Genomic DNA, 21,780 nt, shown 5'->3' on the forward strand with positions numbered 1-21,780 from the left:
TTGCCAGCTGTGTCCGCCAAGATCTTGGACTTGGTGTTAATTTGGGCTGCCAAGCACAAGGACGATCCACCCTTTGTTGTGGATTATAACGACAGAAACATTACGGAGTGGGATGAGGACTTCTTAAGAATAGATGACGGTACTCTGACGGAGTTGACTCAAGCTGCCAGTTATCTTGGCATCGAAGCGTTGTATCACACTGGATGCAAGCTGATTGCAAAGAAAATCAACGGAACGAGTGCATTGAAGAATACCCACAATTATCCTCCCGAAAAGAGGATGAAGAAGAACCATGAATAGATTAAGGCCAACGCTTGTGGCAAATACATAATTATATGATTCCAAATCCCAAGACTTTTGATTTCACCTTCAATCAGGATGAGGTTCATCTTTATAAGTACTTTACGGAAGGGTTGCACACATGAGCGATGTAGGACTAAAGTTTTTCGGTCGGCTACAGAGGTCCTTGTGGCTTTAAACTTGAAGGGAGGTTTCTTCTCAGAGAGCCACCCGCAGTACTCTGAGGCTTCTCTAACAGATACATACACAGATTTGTCAAGTGTATGTTAGATGCAGAGGGGATTGCAAAAAGAGCATTTTAAGTTGGTTACCCTCGACGATGCAAAGGCTTGTTTAGCAGACACCGACCGGCCCAGTCTAAAAACGGGTTTGTAGAAACGATAATACTGAAATGGTATATATCAGGTATTGATAATACAAGGACGATAGAGAAGCAGTGTGACAATAAATGGAACCACTATTGATGGAATAGTCTCAAAGTGTTAGTGTTGAACAATAGGACTGAGCTAGCAAGTGTTTGGCAGTGCTGTCTATTTAGCCCTCTTTCCGCCACATTCTGAAAAAATATGTAAGTGTTGGGCTAGAGGAGAATAAGAATGCCAGCTCGATTTTTGATACATACTATATTGTATAGTGAACCCATTTGGAGTAGACTTCAGAAGACTCGGAAGAAAATGCATAACAAAATATATGCATAAAGAAAACAGTTAACATACGAAAAGTAATTTTCTCCAATCCTGGAAAATTATAAAAAATACATGTATTGCCCGCTTAGACTTTCTTGTACATGGTACAGCTATTTTCCAAAATGAGAAGACTCTTACTATATATATATACATATACATAGTATATATATTCTTGGTATAGTTAGCTCCATATACAGCTAGCCGAAAGGGAAATAATATTCCCCCAACGGGTCGGAGGCGTGTATTAGATATTATTGTAATTTGATTGATATCTCCTTCTTAGGCTCTTCTAGCTTATAAGGTGCTTTTTATAATTTTTAAATACTTTCTATGTCGACAATCATTGTTTGTTGACATAAATAAATACACAAGCAAAGGTATTCGTACTCTCCTACTTAGATCTAACCTAATTGTGATAGTATTCTATAGTATGTTGGCAGTCTTTCAACACCTTTTTGAAACGCTTTCGCAAGCATTTGTTCGCTTTTGATTGGAAATACCCATTACACAGTCCAAGTAGGCCACACATTAACACATTAAGTTTTAAATCGGAAGTGTATTTAATTTTATTTTCTTCAGTTCAGTCGCAATTATCGTCGTGCAGGCAGCGCATATTACGGTAAGCTACTTAGTAATACCAATATTTTGGCTCAGCACTGATTTGCTAGCAGGCCGACAAATTTTGCAAGTTCCGTACACTGGAAACTGAAGAGTCAGGCAGAAAGACAGAGAAGCGGAGCCGACAAAATAATGCCGCCGGTGAAGTTGCAGACATCCGATAAGATGACCATCCACGTTGATGGCGATGTGGCAAAGCTTGCGCCCACCATTAGGGCGATAATGGAGCGATGCACTTACCGATATTTGTTGGGGGGCGTGTGTGTGCCCTTGCCGACTGTGTCGGCCAAGGTCTTGAATTTGGTGCTAGTTTGGATCACCCATCATAAGGATGATGCGGCCTGCGTGGAGGACCTTTCCGAGTGGGATCAGAAGTTCCTGAGCATCGACAAAGCCACTCTGATGGAGGTGGTTAGTGCGGCAAATTGTCTGGGCGTTAAAGGACTGGTGCGCATGGGCTGCAGGTCCATCATATGGGCGGAAGGAAAACAATGCTCGTCAACTGAATAATTGAGCAAATGTTTCATTTTGGTGAATTTCTCGAAGCACATAAGTAATAAACATTTTTTTTTAAAATATACATATATACATATACAAGTATATACACATATATTTATATGTTAATGGAAAACTTGCACTTTTGTGGCAGGGCTACACAAAACTTTTTTCTAGTCGGCAATACTATTAAAAGCGTGCGTGATGGAAGCTCTTGTCAATATTTGTCAAAGCAAAAATCTTAGTTGGGAAATAGTAGTTTTTCTCTCCAAGTTGGTTATCGGTGAGGTTGACTCCTCGGCCCTCTTAGGTTGCCTTAATTTTTCAGTTCCTTGTAAACCAACAAGAAATTATGTGGCGTTCATATTGCCACAAACGTTTTCGGAGCATGTGCAGCAATTATAATGATTTTTCACATTTACTTTCGACAGGACTCTCTCTCTTTAATTTTTATATTATAATATATATAAAATGTTAAAGTATATTTTAATAATTATAATGGATTGTATCGACAGAGTTATGGTTAATTCATGAAATCAATAAAAATAAAATTGTGTAAGCAAAATATAAATAAAATGCACTTACGCATATATCAAAATTTAAATTTTAAAACAAATAGAAAAGAAAATATGTAATAATTGAAATAAAAAGAACATGAAATATCTTCACACTTTGAATTATTAAAATCAAAAAAATCTATGATCTATGAATTTTTGTAGTGAACGTTGAATTTTCAGTTGAGTTTTCATCGCCACACGATTATCCTTTGACAAGCCCGTTCAGCTGCCTCCGCTAGAGAAGCGGAACCCTTATAAACTGTATATCTTGCGAGCAGCAGTGAATCCTTTCATCCACCCCCACCCCACCTCCACCCCCTCTAAGCTTCACAACCTTACAGCTGAGCAGCAACTGTGGAAGTTTTGCGGCGGCTGTCAGCATGCCTCGCACAACGCACTGAAAGTCAAACATTGTGGTGTCATTATTTTTGAAATACGATCGCCGACAAAAACTCAACTCAGCTCAACTCAACTCAAAGACAAGGCGGCGAACGAGGCAAAAACTTGGATAAAAGCAACGCCAGTGGCAAAGTCTTCAACGTGCCACGCAAGCCGTTGCCATCGCATAACTTGCGGCGTGAAAGCGCATCGCAAAAAAGTGCAACTAGCGACAAGAAAACGGCAAAAATAACAAAACAAAATAAAACAAGAAAAATAAAGTTGTTGCCGCGTGGCAAAGTTCGCGCGAGATGCGACAAACCCGAGCAGCGCAGCCGATCGGCCAGGGACGGAAGAGGCTGGTCGGGTGGAAGGGGGACGAACGTGGCAAAAGGTATGTAAAAAATGAACTTGCAACAAGGACAGTGGCGCGCATCGTCAGCAGACATGCAACGCAGGCATTAGAAGGCAACGCGCCACCACCACCACCACAACCACCACCAACACTCGCCGTGCATGCCATTTAAAAGTCTCATTTTTTACGGCTCTTCTTCAGCAATAATTCAAGATTTTTATTAAATTTTAGCGCCAAGCGACTATTCCAGCAGCTGTGACAATGCGCTGAAGGCGGCGAGTAACGGAAAAAGAAATGAAGAAACATAGAGAATGCAGCCAGTAATCCATATTTAAAATTCCTTTCGCCATTTACCTTTCTCCAATATACTATATCTATTTAATTTATCTATCTATGCCTGTCCCATTGTGGGGAATGGATGAGTCCAACACAAGATAACATAAGCCTATGATAGTGTGCTGACCAAATTTTAGGGCTTTAGCTTTTATACTTGCTGAGATCAAAGCGTTCATACAGTCGAACAACCAGGTTGTATTTGTAATTTTTTGCTGTTCCTAACCATTAAAATTAATTTCATTAATTTAAGCAAAATCGCATGTTTTGGTTGGAAAATAAGTTGGAGGAAATCGTAAAGCTACGATTTAAAATATAACATAAAATAGAAGATGAGACATATTTTGTGAACATTTTTTTTTTTGCCGCTTTATTTATTTTTTCAAGCGATAGATTTGTGCAATGCCTAGGAAGCTCAATTGAGAGCTAGTCTGAAGACTTGAAAGGTGCGCTTTAAATGAGACTCACGCAGACACACACACATACTCATGTTAATGTATTTAATTAAATTGTCATTGTTATTGTTGTCGCCAAAGACAAAGACGCAAACGTGCCACACACTCTAATTCCGAGGCGGAGGCAATTGGGCTAAGCTTATTTTCATACAAATTGCAGACGCTTGAGAGCGTTGCTGCATTGAGGCGCACTAAGTGGTCGGCGAGGCAGGCAGGGGCTGCGGGGCTGCGGGCTAAATGATGTGATTTGCTAATGCATAGCGGGTCGCCCCTAACTGCCTAACTGCCTGCCTGACTGCCAGCCAGTTTGTCTGTCTGCTGCCACCACCCACAAGCCGCAAGCAACGTGACATGATAACGCAAATATTTTGACAACGCCTCCAACTCGAACTGCAGTTGGTGGTCACCTTTATAATAAAAAAAAAAAAAAAAAAAGGGAAAAAAGGAAGGAACAGGCTGCCTGCTGGCCAATTTGTAGACACGTAAAAATCTTATCACAAACAGAGATATGGGGCGAAGGGCCCTCTTACCCCCTTGGCAGCAAGCCCCAACTCCAAGCCCACACTCCGAACCCAAACCCTCACTCACACTTCACAGCTTACCGCTTACAGCCACAAATAGAGTCAGAGCCCCATGGCAGCGATAAGCTTTGCACGTCTGCCGCCATCGCATTTGTCGTCATCATCATCGTTGCGAGGCACACACGTACGCATATAAATAACATTTCGATTTGGCGTATGACAAACCGAAACGAACCAACGAACAGACAGACAGACCGACAGAGGGACAGAGGGACAGACAAACGAACGAACAGACAAGCGACTGGGAAAACGCTCAAGCGATCGTTCGCCCAAGCGCCGCAAATAATGCAATGTCGTATACAGGGCTGATGCGATAAAGAGTACACTCATAATTATTCCCAGGTGCCCTTAAGTGCGCTGTAATATCCAATATTTATATCTACAAGCTAGTTGCAATAAATGTTTAACTTATTTGTGTAAGTTTCCTTAAAAACAAGAGACTCGACCAAACCAAACACATTTAAAAAAATATTTTTAAAATTAATTTTTCTGTCTGTCTGAATGAACGCCTGAATTTCGGAAACTGCTGACCCCACAATGGCCAAACTTGGTATGTAGACTCTTCTAGTCCCTAGACAACACGAGTTTATTTTATATACCTCATTTTCTCATTTGCGTCGGATTATTATTGTTCTTCAACTATTATTATTATCATTATTCAAATTCGTAAAGGACCTAAGTTTCTTTGGAATTCCTAATGAAATTCCATTCTTATACTTACTTCAGTATGTTCTATTTTAATTCTAGCCGAATGTATATAATTCCTAAATACTAGATGCTAGTTTTCATACTTTACCTTTAAAATGGCTATAATATTAAAGCAAGTTAATTTCTGATTGCAGTGTGTGTTTTTATTATTCCATCTTTTCCTTTTAATGCCAGTCTTGTACAATATTAATTAGTCGAGATACATTACCATAACAATATCAACGCACATCGGACTCTTTTATTTTTATTTTTTATTGTTGCTGTAGCAGGAACTCACACTTTGCTAATGGCCATTACACCACTGTTTTCGGACATCGATACTTGATACTTATAAATATATTTCTACAAGTAATCTATATATTATGGGTTGGGGAAAAATAAATCCAAACGGCTCCCCATTCATAACTCCTTTCAACTTGTCCTAAAATTTAAGCGATTGCGCTCGTCTAGGCTTCGAGAACAAACACAATTCACAGCTTTATATTTAAAATAAAAAGTTTACAAAATACAAAACCTTTTTTCCACATTCCACACACTAATCTTTTGAAAACTGTACAAGTATAGTGTTACTAACTATATTTGTTTCCTAGTTTATAGTCTTATTTATAATTTGCATTTGTTCGTTCACTTAAGCGAGCGCACCCTGTACATAGGACATAGAAAAAGGCCGTACAACCACAACATAAATTTATTTATGGCAGACAGAGTAGAAAGAAAAAGGAAACAAAGGGAAATGCAGAGGCAGGACATGAAATGTAATTCAACAGTGGCAAGCTGGCTACCAAGCTGGCAGGCGGCATGTGGCTGAGGCAGCAGCGGGACTCAAAGAGCCTCAAAGAGCCACTTGCCACAATTTGTGCGGCAAAAGCGTTTTGGCGTTGCGCATACGCCGCGTGTGCTGAGCTCTTTAAAGCCTTTGACACTTCATTGCTCACGCCAGTGAGTTGTGGCACACAATTTTTAATATCCCAAAACTTTGTTCTCGCATTTGCCTCACTCCCCAACACTTCTGCCCACGTTCCACACTACCCACCAACAGTTTGCCAACATCTGCCACAGCGCCATGCTGCCACACTGGCTCGCTGCAACGACTTTGTGACTCTGACTCTGACTTTGCTCTCTGAAGTGCACTTCTCGAAAATGTCGCAAGCATTGCGCATTTGTGACAAAGTCAGTCACATACGGGTATATATACTTGTACATACATGCATGTATATAGTGTGTACAACTATGGTATGTGTATATATGTACCTACATAAGTCGAGAAAGTGGGCAAATTGTTTTGCTTTTGAGTCCAAAAGTAGCGGAACAATTGAGCTTGAAGTGCCTATTAGGAGGTGCATGCCTGAAAACGTTTTCCAAATAAACCCACTTCCGTCTACAATGGGACCCTTTTTCTATTCGATATTTTCCTTTGTCTCCTTTCCCAGCATGCTAAGAGAGCTCACAGTGTATGGTATTTATTGTAAATATGATAAATTTGCCGTTTACTGCTGACTTCTCTCTTTTCCAAAAAAAAAAAACACACATATCCCTAATGTGCATCCTTAGATGCAACAGGAGAGTGCTTTTATGTCCAAGATACATACATCTATCTTCTGTTGCATATCAGATTATCAGATATACTTATATTATATTACAAATATATAAAAATGTATATTTATTTAGATTATATTATATATAGGTTTTGTTTATCACAATTTCGTACACTTATGTTCATAATAATTGTTATCTCCCACTCGTACTTTGTTTGTAGGGACAACTAGTGATCGTAGTAGTAGTAAGACTTTGGTTAATATTAACAATATTTGAGAAACTTACAAATTTGTTTAACAAAATAAATTAAATGATCAATGCACAGCCCACACGCTAAGAGTTACGAAGCTGTCATCCAAGAGTTTTTTAGCAGGTATAGGTTTTGAGAAATTCATACTCCAAAGCGGGAAAAAATGACTCCAAAGCTTGTCATAAGTTTTCTCTTGAAAAAGGTTTTTTGGACAGCTTAATTTATTAAAAATGAATAAGTATGAATTCAAAATTCATTGGAAATTGATTAAAAACAAGTATTTTCGGAAAACATAAATATTCACGATTTCGAATAAAGTCAAATTTGTACTTAAATGGCTAGAAAAACAACTTTGAAACGACTACTTTTAAGAACAACAATCAATTTCCCATAACTCAATAGAAATTGTACACTTTGCGTACACTTTACAACTTAGATTTTGCATAATTTGATCGAATTTGGAAATAAAAACAGATGTTACAAATTTGTGGTCAGTATTAGAGTATAAGATTAGATCAGTATTAGAGCTGTGCGTCTGACAAAAGAGGTGCCATCACGATCACGTACAAGTATGAAATGAATTCACGAAGTCTTCTGTAAATGTCACGATACTCATGAAGCTTCCCTTAGCTTTAAAGAGTTAAAGAGTCTTTATCAGATGACTTTATATAACAAAGAAATAAAAGAAATCATTTACAATTAAACAGAACCTAGGGAGTACAAAGTACACATTTTACATTTTACAAGTCGTCTTCAAAAAGCAAAACGAAAAAAATTGCAATTCAAGAACTTGCATGTGAATTATGTCTGTCGGACCGTGGCCTTAGTAGCAGTTGTTCTCTTTTCTATTTCCGCTACAATTGTAAATTATTTACGATTTCTTGTAGTGTACTTAAGCCCAACTGATATATTTTTCGTAGATGCTGTCGCTCAGTGTAAGGCAACCGTTTGGCATCTGCTGACAGAGTAAGAGCTCGGGCTCGGGCTTGAGCCACATTCTGACTGCGGGACTATCTTGTATAGCCGGGGAAATTACTTTTAACATTTCGCATGCAGTTGTACGCCAAGAAGGAGGCACAGTCGGGCACTACACACAGTACACACAGTATGTGTGTGTGTGCGTATTTATATTTTAAAAGCAACGAAATGCCAAGCAGCCAGATATGCCGGCATTCGGACAGACAGACAGAAAGGCAGACAGTCAGCCTGAAAGGCAGCAGCGCGCACATTGCGCACAAAAGTAAAGCAAATGAAAAACAGGAAAATTATTTGATTTTTATGCATTTCACTTAAGCAACAAAAAGGGCACATGAGACGCCAAAAAGAGGACTCCGACAAGGACGAAGACGAGCCGCCGACGCTGTCGCCGCCGGCAACTGGAGGAGCAGGCAACTGCCGAGCCAGCAGTAGCAGCTTTAACTGGCAGGGAGCGTGCCTTTCAGCCACGGGATGTCACGGGCAGCACGTGTGTGTCTCGGCAACGGCAATGGCAGCGGCTTAGCTTCTTTAGTCTGCCTTGGCATTGCCAGTGATAGTGTGGCAGTGCCACTGCCACTGCCACGTAACATCGTCTGGGGCACCCGACGGCATTGACTTGCATTCCACATGCATTATAGATGAAGTTCAGTGCGAGAAATAAAGCAAATAAATGCAATAAGGAATAATAATTCAAGTAGCGAGCAGATAACTTGATTTAACATAACAGTCGGGGTGTACGCGTGCACACAAACATACACACAAACAGTATATATGTATGTACATATGTGTGCGAAGATTGAAAGACATTCGTTGGTCTTTTATGAACCGGAGCACAGTGGCTCAGCTTGCAGAAAATATTTAAGAGGAGTAGAACGTTAGAAATTGTGACAAACAGCGTCTCAGGTGCTGTAAAATGCCGCACGCTTGCTTGTTGAAGCATTTACTCTGAATTTGAAATCGAATGACACTTTTGAATTAAGCTTCGCGCGCAAATAAAACGAGCGCCCGGTGGCAGCACTAAAAAGCCACAATAAAACCACTCTGGCTACGCCACTCAATGTCTGCGCATTCTTCCTAAACATAAACAAGCGCGCAAGCAAGAGAGAGAGGGAGAGAATTACGCATGTAACGGCGCTAGCGCAAATATTGATAACGACGGCGCTGCTACTGCGCAGTGAAAAAAACAACGCTTGCTTGCATCAACATACATATGTATGTACATACATACATACATATTTATGTATAGATTTGGAACAACATTTTAATTAAATGCATGATAAACTTACCATTATGAAATTCATGATCAGTCAAGTTAACAGGCTGATATTGCAGAAATTAAATAAAATATAGCAAGGGAGCTTTTCGATCGCTCTCTCTTTCGCACACACGAACACTCACTTAAAAACAAACAACAAAAAATATCACAATGCAAAAGACAATGCAGCCTCACTTTTCGCACACATACATAAATTGAGTTATTTAGTAATATACTTGTATCCAATACTGTATACAATTTATTTTATATAAACGCGATACTTTTGATACTAATTTGTTAAAATATGTATGAATGCATATTTTTTGCAAATTAACGAGCAATTTAAAAATGCTGCTCTTCCCGGCGACGCGACGCTAGCGCAGCTTTTTGTTTGAAAGCAGACTAAGTTCGATGATTATCTCGCACTCTAATCAGACGATATGTAACAGCACTTACGCTCCTCTCTCTCTCAGCAAATGAACGAGGGTTGAAGTCCTCTCTTCAGAGCGTGCTTTTTTGGTGAAAAAGGAAAGAGACAGAGAAGGAAGACGGAATTTATTCACTTATCGAGCACGACCTTGGCACCAATATGAAGTAATTTCGAAATACTTTTAAAGTAAAAGAGGACAAGATTTAAAGACTAATTAAAAGTAAGTAAACCGGAAAAAGTGTTGTCTCCCAATAACTCATTAACCTTTTTCTTAGCACTTGTGTATGTAATTTCGATTTTAAAACTTCCTTAGAAAATAAATACATACATACTTACATATGTATGTATGTATTATAGCTGACTAATGACAATGTGAAGTAAAATCATAGAGTATTTACAATTGAAGTTTGTCAGCGCTCTGCTACTTAGCTAACAATATGGTATCGTCAGGACAATGTAGTTTCCTCAGTGCACTCATGGCGCAATTAAATATCGAATTCATTTCCAAATTAATTGCCACTTTTGAGCCACTGTGCGTCGTTTGCTTCTTAGCTACATTCTGTCCGTCTGCAGTTAGTTCGACTGTTATTATATGGCTCGGTCTGTCGCCTACATTTAAATGGCGCATAAACAACATTTTCAGCAGTAAGCCGATACACCTGCACACGGAGTGGGAGAGAGCGAGTGAGTGAGCGAGTGAGTGAGAGAGTGAGTGAGAGAGGGGGAGCGAAGGAGGGGGACACATTTGGACGCCTTTACAGTCATGCACGGGGCTCGTAAATAAAAGCAAAAGCCTATCTTCAACACGCCCCTGCCCGTCGGCGCCAACAAATGCTTAAAACTGATTTGCCTCTGGCTGCTGTTCCTGTTCCTGGCTATCCTGCTGCCCAAAAACTGTGTGTGTGTGTGTTTTTTTCTCTTTCTTTCTTTGGACCGAGCCTCCAAAGCAGTTTGTTGGTTGGCAAAAGAAAAACTTAATTATGCATGGTTAACACGAAAACTCAATAAATTTTCAAATAAATTCACAAGCACACAACGCTCTGCTGTCCTTGTCGTCGTCGTCGTCCTCGTCGCAGGATGTGTGTGGGTCCCTATGTAAATTTTATTTGCCAAAGGCCTTTTCATGAAGTTGCCTTGCCTGCCATCTTCCCTCCACCTGCCACTGCCACTGCCACTGGCACTGCTGCTGTTCCATTTAGATTTATTTTCGACGTGTGTTATGTAAAACCTATTAGAGCCGCCTCTTGAAACTCCCTCCATCCCGCCCCCACTCAGCTGCACACGTGCCCTACTGGTAACCATTCAATTTGCCTGCTCGTCGCTCAACTGTTGCACAACAGACCCCGAGCCGGGAGCTCATGGCCTACAGGCTCCCCCATCCCACGCAACCCACAGACTCAGACTCAGACCCAGACCCACACCGAACTCCAAAGAAGTTCAAAGTATAATTGTGCCATCACGACTCTTGCATACCCTGTCATCTTTTTTTGCTTTTTGCCTGCAACTTTGTAGTAGTAATGACAGCTTAATAGTATAGTTGATAGATTTTATTAAAATTTTTGAATATGTTGAGGCACTACAAAAAACTTGGGATATCTTTTTAAACAACAATGTTTTTGTTACTGAGATTTATTTTTGCAACAATCGTTACTATAGCAATACGCCGATTTAAATAAAACTAAAAACAATAGTTAAGTTCTATTAAAATTTGTATTTTTATTAACAGAAATATTTGTAGTATTACGATCACTCCTATGGCAGCTAGTCTATAAAATAATAAATCTTTATATGGTTTGAAATAAACTTTCTCTGCGTGTGCACGTATCAAGTTTAGTGTCTCAAGCTGTTATGGTTCAAAAGTTCTCGATGTTCATACAGTCGAACAGATGAGGCTGTACAGCTGCAACTTTCTAGCATACCCTTTCACGCTTCGAGTAGAGGGTGTAACAAGTGCAGACCCCCAAAGTCGTCTGACAGCGCCAACTAATCGCCTGTTGAAAAACGCAGCTCTCTGCTTCACTCCACACGCTCACAAATGTAAGGGAAATTTATTGAGTTCTAATATTGAGAAATGCTATAAAAATAATGCAAAAGCAAAGCCGAGAGTTACAACAACAACAACAATAACAGGAGCAGTAGGTGGCAACGCAACTCAGGGGCTTACGGTTGAGGTTGAGGACCCGCACAGGCACAGAACAGCGTGCAGCACTGGAAGTTTAGAATGAATTGAAAATATTGCAGAAAGGGTGTGTAATTGACAGGAATCGAAGAGAGGGTCGAGGCCGAAGGAAGGAAGGAAGGAAGGTAGGAGAAAGGTGTGCCTTTGGCTAAATTTAAAATCCGTTCGCACACAGTTTCGCATTTCAAATGCACTCTTTAACTACTCACAGGTGTCAGTCAAAATAGGCACTGACTGACAGACACAGATGCATATCATATTGGAAGTGTATGCGATAGTCTAGCATTGAACGCCGCAAAAATGTACTGATTGCTAGAATTGAAAAGAGCAGACAGAGCGGCACATCGTGAGTTTTTTAAAGAGTTGTAGAATTAAATGCTGAAAAAACCCTTCAACTGTTTTTAACAGGGACGGCTAATAATTATTATTTTGTTTTCTTAAAGCGAACTAAATTATTCACTTGTAGGATTTTACCAATATCCTTATTTAAGGATTATCTATGCATGTTCCCCATGATTTAAAAATATGTACATTTTTTCCTTATTCTCTACGGAAAAGGCAAAATTGTAACCTGAAATTTTGGGCAAACAATTATTTATAAGTTTTATTTTATTGCAAAGAAATAATGACTATTGGTTGTAAAGAGAGAATCCCAATACTATATCATACATATAGGAGAGTAACAACAAAACTTATAAAGATAAGCATAGTTAGTTAATGAAATGCGCTTTGACCAAAAAATAGAGACATAATATGCAACAAACTTTGGTGGCTATTAAATGGTAATCGCTTTGAAGTAGATCCCTATTTCATTTACCCTTTTAGTTTTTACATATTCCCCTCTTTTAATAAAATGAAATAAGTAATGTTTTTATGGCCAACTTTCATTACGTTTTAATTATAATTTCATATTTTCATCAACTTTATAGTATACTACTGTATTAGCATAGGCTTTCGAAAAACGAAATATATTATATATAATATTAACTTAAATTCTAGAGTGCTCATCAGAAACTATTAGAGTAAGAACCGATATGTAAACCTATATATTTACTAGGGTTTATTATAGTAGTATAAGCATATATAATGAATTGGCATAAATAACAAATAAAAATTAGAAATATAACTTTTAATTTAAACCTTTCAGTTTCCATCTTTAAGCGGTTAAGCTGCTAATTATCCCAACTAACTATTTAAATAATAGGCGAGATCAAAAGATAAGGGCCTGATTAAGTGTGATTAATGGTATAAAATAATGTCTTGAGCAGTCTATTTAAACTATAGTAAAACCAGATCATTGGCTATTAAGCATGTTAAGAAGTAAGTAAGGCTAGCTTATATTTTTATTTTAGCAAGTGTTTTAATTGCTTAGACGCCTGATTAATTGATTGTCATCGATAATTAGTTATTATAGGAGTTATTATAATTTGTTAATGGCCTGATTAATTGTGACTTAAAGTATCATCGCGGAGATAAAAGTCATTTTACAGGAAAGACGAGGGTATACAGAGAGAGAGAGAGAGGGAGAGAGAGAGAGAAGGAGTATTAAAGATAAACAAATTGCTTAAAGGCTGAACTAAATTGAACAGCTTGACCTAATTACTTCAATCAATTTGAAAACAGAAGCCCCAACTTCTTCTCCGTCGGGTAATGTATATGCCTAAGTAGCTTAAGAGTTGGCGTCTTTCGCCCTCTCCTGTTCTCGTCTCTCCTGTCCTCTCCTCTCCTCTCCTCTCCTCGAGTCCGAGTGCCGGGGATGTGGCCGACGAAAGTGGGCCAGCAGGTGACTTCATGTGCAGGCACACGGGCTACGACTATGGCTATGGCTATCGGGTATGTCCGGACAGCAGCAACTAATGCAAAACTCACACACACACACACACACACACAGATACACACATGCATGCACGCATGGGGCTTAAAATACAACACTGGTGCTTGCAACGGACGGGAGGGGCAACAAAAAATGAAATGAAGCCGAAAGGCAAATAGAGCATAAATTACGCAAATCCAACACGACACTTTACAACACTGTGTCGGTGTCTGTGCGCCGGTCTTTCTCTCTGTGTGTGTGTGTGTGTGTGTGTGTGTGTGTGTATGTGAGCCAACAAAAGCACACACAACAAATAAGTTAAGTCAAAGTCAAAAAAGCACACAAACAGTGTGAGTGTGCGAAAGGGATGGAGTGGGGGGATGGATGGGACTGGCATGGATGGTGTTGGAAAGGGTTCGTGTTGGTGCTGGTGGTGTTGGGGAGGGGGGCAAGTGTAGCATGCAATCAGGCGCCAAATGCTCAAGTGTCTCATTGTCAGCATGTTGCATGCAACACGGTGGCAGGGAAAAATGAAAAAATAAAAGCAAAGCACAACAACGACGATGGCAACGATGGCAACAGCAACAGCAGCAGCAAAAATGTTAAAGCAAGTAAATAAACATTGTGTGCCATTATCAGGCGCTGCCAGCAACAACTATAACACCAACTACGCACACACACACACACACACACACACAGACACACACCTACACACAATAACAACAATGGCAACAGCAGCAGCAACAACAACAATCAGCGCCCAGGCAACATAATTTGCAGTTGCAACTGAGAACTTTTTCAATGGGCTAAAAAGCAAAAGGCTGACAACGAACCAAAGCTACATCCGCACAGTGGAGCCAAACGGAAAGTGTCGAAACAAACACAGCTGCCTTCAAGACAAAAGAGGATTAAGAAATAAATGAATTGGAGCGTTCATGTAACAAGAAAACTTCAAGAATTAACAACTATCCAAATCCATAGACTACTATTAGCATATGACAGCATAGCCATATGTATATAGAAGAAATAGAAGAATGGAAGAAATAGCGCTCCAAGCAAGTTCCTCCCATTTATGTGCATCTATAGTATTTTGCTGGCCTAGAAACGCCATTTGGACATTTTACTTGTGTGCTTAAGATTAGAGTTGGTGAATGGAAGCTATCGAGCTGCTAAGATTATGATGAGACACTATAAAAAAGACAAAAACTATACAATTTTCTTAGAATATCTTAAAAAACCAAAAAGTTAATCTACCAAGGTAAAAAAAGTGTGCCTATATATGGTTTGAAATAAACTTGCTGCGTACTAAGTTTGATCTTCTTAGCTGTTAGGGTTCAAAAGTTCTGCACGTTCATACAGTCGAACAAATGAATCGATTAACGGACTTACAAAGAAACATGGATGGATATGGATACTTTTTCCTATCTATTCTAGTATAACCTTTTACCATTCGAGTACAGGGTTTTACAAGGATTTTGTGTAGCTCGATATGCTGTTGGCTCCACTCTAAGTGGCAGAACGGACGCCAATGGAGGTCTGGGGAGCTGCTTGGCACATTCCGGCAAATCTGATACTGTGTGTGGGTGTGTGAGTCGGGGAGCTGCATGGTTGAACAGGCAATGATGGTGTAGGTGTAGATGAAGGTATAGAGTAAGGCCGGAAGTGCAGTCGAGCAACACCGATGCATGGCACCCTCTCTCTCCCTCCCTCTCTCTGAACCCATTATTGTGTCTGTGTGTGTGTGTGTGTGTGTGTGTGTGTGTGTACTCCGGCTAAACAAAAGTGTCACAAGAGTAGCAGTAAAATGGAGAGTACAAAAAAAAGAGGAAAAATAGAAGTTGACACACATACATACATACATGCATATAGAAATTGTACAAACTGAAAATGATTTGTGTGCTGTGTATTGCCATTGCCCCATTCCCGTTTAACACTCACGCGCTTTTGTTATTACCAGTACCTGCCCGCTGGCCCCTGCCCCCCAGCCCCATGCTTGGGTTATTTATTCACACACTCAGAAAATCAAATAAATCGCCTACATTGACGCTTGAACGATTAGGCCAAATGGTAGACAGACAGATAGATGGACGGACAGACAGACAGACAGAATCGCCAGCAACCATTTCTATAGCACTGCGATATTTGTACACTCGGGAAAAAATCAAGTAGGAACGAAACTGAACTCAGGCTCAGGCTTGCAAAACACTCTCAAAAAATCAAGCATATTCCTTCAAATAGAAACGAAACTGAACTCAGACTCAGGCATCCAAAATACCCTTCCTGAAAATCTATGCACTCCTAATTTAAGAAGCACTTTTTCCACTCAGAAGGCAATACCTCCTAGTACCAGAAAGAAAAGCTTGTCCAAGACTTCAACTGTTTCTGCAGCCATCGTAAAATGTTAAGCTAAATTTCATTTGACAAGAGCGAACTCAGATAAAAGGAATTTTGTACAACCCCTCTACCGATCAGATACAAGGTTTAATATTTTGATTCTGACGAACGAAAAGCCTATGGCCGCTACTTTTTTTCCATGCAAAACAACATATTTTCGCCTTTGCTTAAACGAATTTTCAGGGCACCTTTTCCACTCAGAAAACAATAATAAGTTTTTTGAAAGGCTTAAACAGTTTCGAAAAAGTATGATCCCGTACCTTTTTGTTGGTAATATGTTACAAAGAAGTTATTGCTGACGATATGGGCTTAACCCTAATCTGGTGAGGAGTGGTGAGGAGTGGTGAGGAGAGAAGAGATGTCATTCCTTCTTTTATATTTTAGATAGGTGCTAGATAATATATTTAAATAGTCGAGGTTTTCGATAAATAAAACCTTGACTATGTATCTGACATTATTATCTGACATTTATCTAAAATAGAAGAGAATAATCATTTTCATTTCTATCAGTTATTCACTTGTATTTCACTATAAGTTTAATTTAAGTTAAAAATAGTTATTTATGTCATAATTCCATTCATAAATAAATGGAGTTTTAAATCCCATATATAAGAAAGTTTTCTTAAGTATACAAATATTGATAAAGAAAATCTATTTGGGAACTCTGCTTAATTATAGTCCCTGTCTTACATTAAATTGATTGATTCTTACTAGCTTTCAGAAACTAGAAATTTGAATAAGGAGTAGTTCGAATTCATGGCTAATCGTTTGACATTTGAAGAAGTCATATTTTTCTGCGAGTGTAATAGCAGTAGAGGCAGAGTGACAGAGTAACAGAGTGACATAGTTTCTGGTTCGTCAGCCAAGCGGCCGGCCAATCGAGGCTCTGGCGACTGCATCATGTGGTTTGGGCACACATTGTGGCATTGCACAATAAAGTTTTATTGTAAATATTGCGCAGAGCACAGGCCCCGCAGTTAATTTTAATTCCTGCTCGCATACAATTACGATTTAGACAAATGGTGGCCAGCCTTTTCACTCTGTCCCTATATGGTCCTCTGATACGATTCAATTTTAGTTAGCACTCATTTAGAAAGACACATCCTGTTGAGCTGATGGACGCTCGTGGACTACAAACCAGTTTACCTTTCAATACTAATTACCAATGGCAATCAGAATGTTGCCATTTTCAAAGCAATTATTCAGTGCTCAGCCATTGATGGAGCACCATTAGTGAGCACTGGAATTCCCACTCTTGGCTTCTGTAATTCTTACACGATTCAATTCACTTACCGTTTCACCTTTAGAGAGTAGTCAGTAATGGCGATTACGATTTCCCCATTTGAAAGGCAACTATCCCTTTTGTAAAGCACCACCTTTTTCACTGCTGACTTCTAAAACTATAGAAGTCACGATTCAACATCACTTCTCCTACAAATATAGTTACTAGTTCTACTTACCAGCTCATCTTGGAGGCAATTGTTCACTGATTACTCTGTGTTGGTGCTCCATTAGTAAGCACCAGCCTTCTCATTTTTTGCTTCCATAGTTTTTTCACGATTCAATATCACTTTTTGTAAAAATATTGTTACTAGTTCTACTCACCAGCTCACCTTGGAAGCAATTGTTACCCTGTGATGGAGCACCATTTAGTAGGCACCCCTTGGCCTCTATAGTTTTTTACGATTCAATATCAGTTTTCATAAAAATATCTCTTATCTATCTACCAGCTATATTAATTAGCAATGCTAAATTAAATTCTCTTACCTTGCGTGGTTTTTTTTTTTTTTTTTTGCCTTGAGATTTCACTGAAGTTTCGGATCGAATTCAGCTTCGTTCACCTGAAATATGAAAAATCGTTTAAAAAAGATCGTTACAAATTTAAATATGCATTTACTTTTATCCAGAGCAGTGGATCTGTCTCCTGCGATCACTCAAGACTAGAGATCTTAAGGCTGTTCAGCGTAACGCTAAAATCGGTTCGCGCTTGAAATAGATTATAAAATGTTTCACAAAAAATATTATAAAGCGACAGTCTTTATAATAATGGCAGTTGTATTTTCCTTTGCCTTTTCCGCCACAAAATCCAAACAAATTATTCGTCACTATTTTTATCAACTGCAGCATTCATATTGGCTATCAGAACTCGATGAGATAAATTTACTTAACATAGTGCACATATTATAAAAGTGTATGCATATATATTGAATAGTAATAAATTAATTTTAATTGAATACATGCTGTGGGCTACAATATTAATAATATGCTGCTTTGCTCTCGAAGTGCAAAGCTTTGAAGAAAAACTATTTAAAATGATCGATAGTGCAGGTCTACGATCGATAACAGTTCGATAGCGCCCAACAAGCGATTGTTCTCCACTTCTAGTATGGACTCCACTCCTCTCGTATAAGGCCAAAGCAGTGATTGCTATTTTGTTTAGCTAACAGGCTGATATATTCCAAAATTTGTTTTCTCTTTACTTTCAAATGAATATTTAAGTTGGGCTCATTAAAGCAAGGCTGCCTTATTTTGGACGCCAAACAAGCTATGAACAGATGAATGGCCGAAAATCTGCACGAAATTGGAATTTTTTCGATTTGCCAACGCTCTGGCGGCCATTCAGTTTGGAAATTCAATTGGATTGCTCGTATTTGGCAGAAGCCGCCAACCAGTAGTAGAACCAACTAGAATTCTAGCCAAATTGGCAGCTGCGATCGAATCTGAGGCTTCGGGGGCGCCCAAAGGCTGCGACCGCAAAGTCATGCACCGGCTGAGCGGCTAATTGTGGGACCCACAGTTGAAATGCTCGTCAAATGTTGATTATGATGATGAAACCGCCATGTTTGTGTTCCAATGCCCAACACTTGGCCGCTTCTCTCAAACTGTCTCCCTATTTGTGTGCGAGTGTGAGTGCGTGTGTGCGTGTGTGTGTGTGTTGTTATTGTTGCTATTATTAGCGCGGAAAATTAGGCAACACACAGACACAGACAATTTCCGTTGCACAAATTGGAACACGGCCGACGAGCAGACGAGCAGTCCACCCTTAGCAGCAACAGCTACAACAACAACAACAACAACTATAAAATGTCGTGGCTGGCTGGCTGGTTGGTTGGTTGGCCTGGCTGTCTGGCAGACAAGCGACTCTGTCGAGCAGCAAGTCGTGGAGCAGCAGCAGCAGCAGAAGCCTCGAGTCAGCTCAGCTCAGCAGCTGGCGCCGCTCTGGTCACTGTAATTAATACCGAAATAATTGTATTTGGATAACACAAACGTAATCAAGATTAATTGAGTAACAGCAGGTAGTTTGCATAATTAGCGCACGCCAGACGGCAGCAACGATTCAACGATGCAACGATGGCGCAAACGCAGACACGCAGACCAGAAACGGAAGCAGAAGTATGAGTAGACAGCGAAACCGACTGACTGACTGACTGACTGGCGCTACCGAAACCGAAACTAACTCCGCCACACTATACGGTTATTGAGGCACAGTGACAGTAAGCAAATAAATTAAAGTACGGTATTAACTGCATAAATTCAAAATAATGCATACTTAAACGCACAACACATCTGCGCAGAATTTAACAAAAAGTTTCGCGTCTGTAGGTCCTCTAGTTTACGAGAAGGAGGCGTTCAGACGGACAAACAGACGAAAAAAATACTATGCATGGCACTTTTTGAAACAAATTAAAGTACTGAATTAGTTTAGAACTCTATATACCATATAATATTACATACTTAAACGCTCAACACATCTGCGCAGTATTTTCAACCAGTTTGGCTTCTGTAGATCCTCTAGTTTACGAGAAGGATGCGTTCAGACGGACAAACAGACGAAAAACATACTATGCATGGCACTTTGTGACATAAATTAAAGTACTTTATTAATTGAAACCTCCATATACCATATAATAATGCGTACTTAAACGCTCAACACATCTGCGCAATATTTCCAACCAGTTTGGCTTCTGTAGTTCCTCTAGTTTATGAGAAGGAGGCGTTCAGACGGACAAACAGACGGACAAAGCATACAAATGGTGGTGACAGGAAGCTTTAAAAAGTGTTGTAAAACATTAGTAAATCTCTTTTCGATACCAAGTACCAAGTACTTAGGCAGTCTTTTTTTATAATAAGTACTCTGAGCCCTCTTCTAATAAAAGCGGCTACAAAGTACAAAAAGGTACAGATTAAGTAGTTTTCATGAGTCGGCATTCCCCTGAGAAGGAAGCACTGTGCGAGGGACTCTGTACTGCACATTTTCGACACCTGACGTTTTGATTGCCTGGGTCGGGTCCTTTTTGGTCCTTTTTCGGCCCGAAAACATAATTTACAATTTCAAATGCCGTGTGGCGTGGTGACGGTGGCAGTGACGTCGTTTTGGTTCATTTCATTTGATTACAAAAGTGAAATGCATTTGTTCATTGCCATTGCCATTGTTGTTGTGATTATTGTTGTTGTTGTTGATGTTAGTCAACACGCAGGGCTCGGATTTGAGCAGAGCAGGTGCACCTTTATTTTTGCCAAACAATTAAAAGCTGGCCCCCTGACTCACATGCAAGTGTTGGAATGACGCCTTAAGAGTCCTGTCCATCCTATTTTAAAAAGGGTCCTCCAAGCTAAGTAAGAGTTTTTGCGAAACCAGCTCAAAGCAATTATTATTTTAATGAAATTCTCCCATTGAAGTCGAAACAGCTTGAAGCCTTTGTCGAGCTGCAGGCACAGCTGTCCCTGAAAGCCTTTTGTAAACGGACTGCTTATAAGGGAAGTTGTCAGCTGGATTTGCCATTCTTTGTCATCAGATTGAGCATTAAACATTTATTTCATATTTCGGTGAAAGGCTTTTGGATTCATTTCAATAAATTTACACATTGATTTCAGCCTGTCTCTACTTTTTGTTAATTTTTTTCACTAGACAGCTTTAATTTGTAAAGAAAAGAAAATTGGCTAACAATAGTCAACGATTTTATTTATAGTTATATAAATGGACAAAAGGTGTATAAATGGATAAATGTGTTGTACAACTGATTTAAAAGTTTTCAAGAATACAATGAAGAAAATTATGTAGATGAAGAAGATGATTGAAGAGAGTACAGAATTATGAGAGGGAGAAGGAAGTGAAATGAAGATGATGTAGATGACGGAAGATGATGGAAGAGAGTATAGAATTATGAGTGGGAGAAGGAAGTTTCAATATATTTACGATTTGATTTTAGTCTGTGTTTCAGCTTTTGTTAATTTCTTTAACTAGACAGCTTTTGTGTGACAAGAAAACAGAATTGGCTAACAGTCAACGATTTTATTTATAGTTATATAAATGGACAAAAGATGTATGTATAAATGGATAAATGTTATGTACGAGCGGTAGAGAAGAAGTTCTGTAACTTGTGAAATGTCTGATTAACCAGCCTTTCTATGTAAAGGAACTACTTTTCTGGGATCCTTTGCAAGTATTTGACAAGACTAAAGACTCAAACAACTGATT

General features: G+C 39.3%; 1 long non-coding RNA gene and 1 pseudogene across 1 annotated transcript in view; one reads left to right on the forward strand and one right to left on the reverse strand.

Moving 5' to 3' along the window:
* LOC115633243 overlaps positions 1–9,605 on the reverse strand; it is a 66,972-nt gene extending 57,367 nt beyond the window's left edge. Inside the window, exon 1 of the long non-coding RNA XR_003996330.1 lies at positions 9,517–9,605. This is a non-coding gene — a long non-coding RNA (uncharacterized LOC115633243). The remainder of the gene's footprint in view (positions 1–9,516) is intronic.
* On the forward strand, positions 1,467–2,204 carry LOC115633241 (annotated as a pseudogene).
* Positions 9,606–21,780: the final 12,175 nt, after the last annotated feature.

This window comes from Scaptodrosophila lebanonensis, unplaced genomic scaffold (assembly GCF_003285725.1).
Source record: "Scaptodrosophila lebanonensis strain 11010-0011.00,11010-0021.00 unplaced genomic scaffold, SlebRS2 tig00001418-arrow-arrow-pilon, whole genome shotgun sequence".
Lineage (NCBI taxonomy): Eukaryota > Metazoa > Arthropoda > Insecta > Diptera > Drosophilidae > Scaptodrosophila > Scaptodrosophila lebanonensis.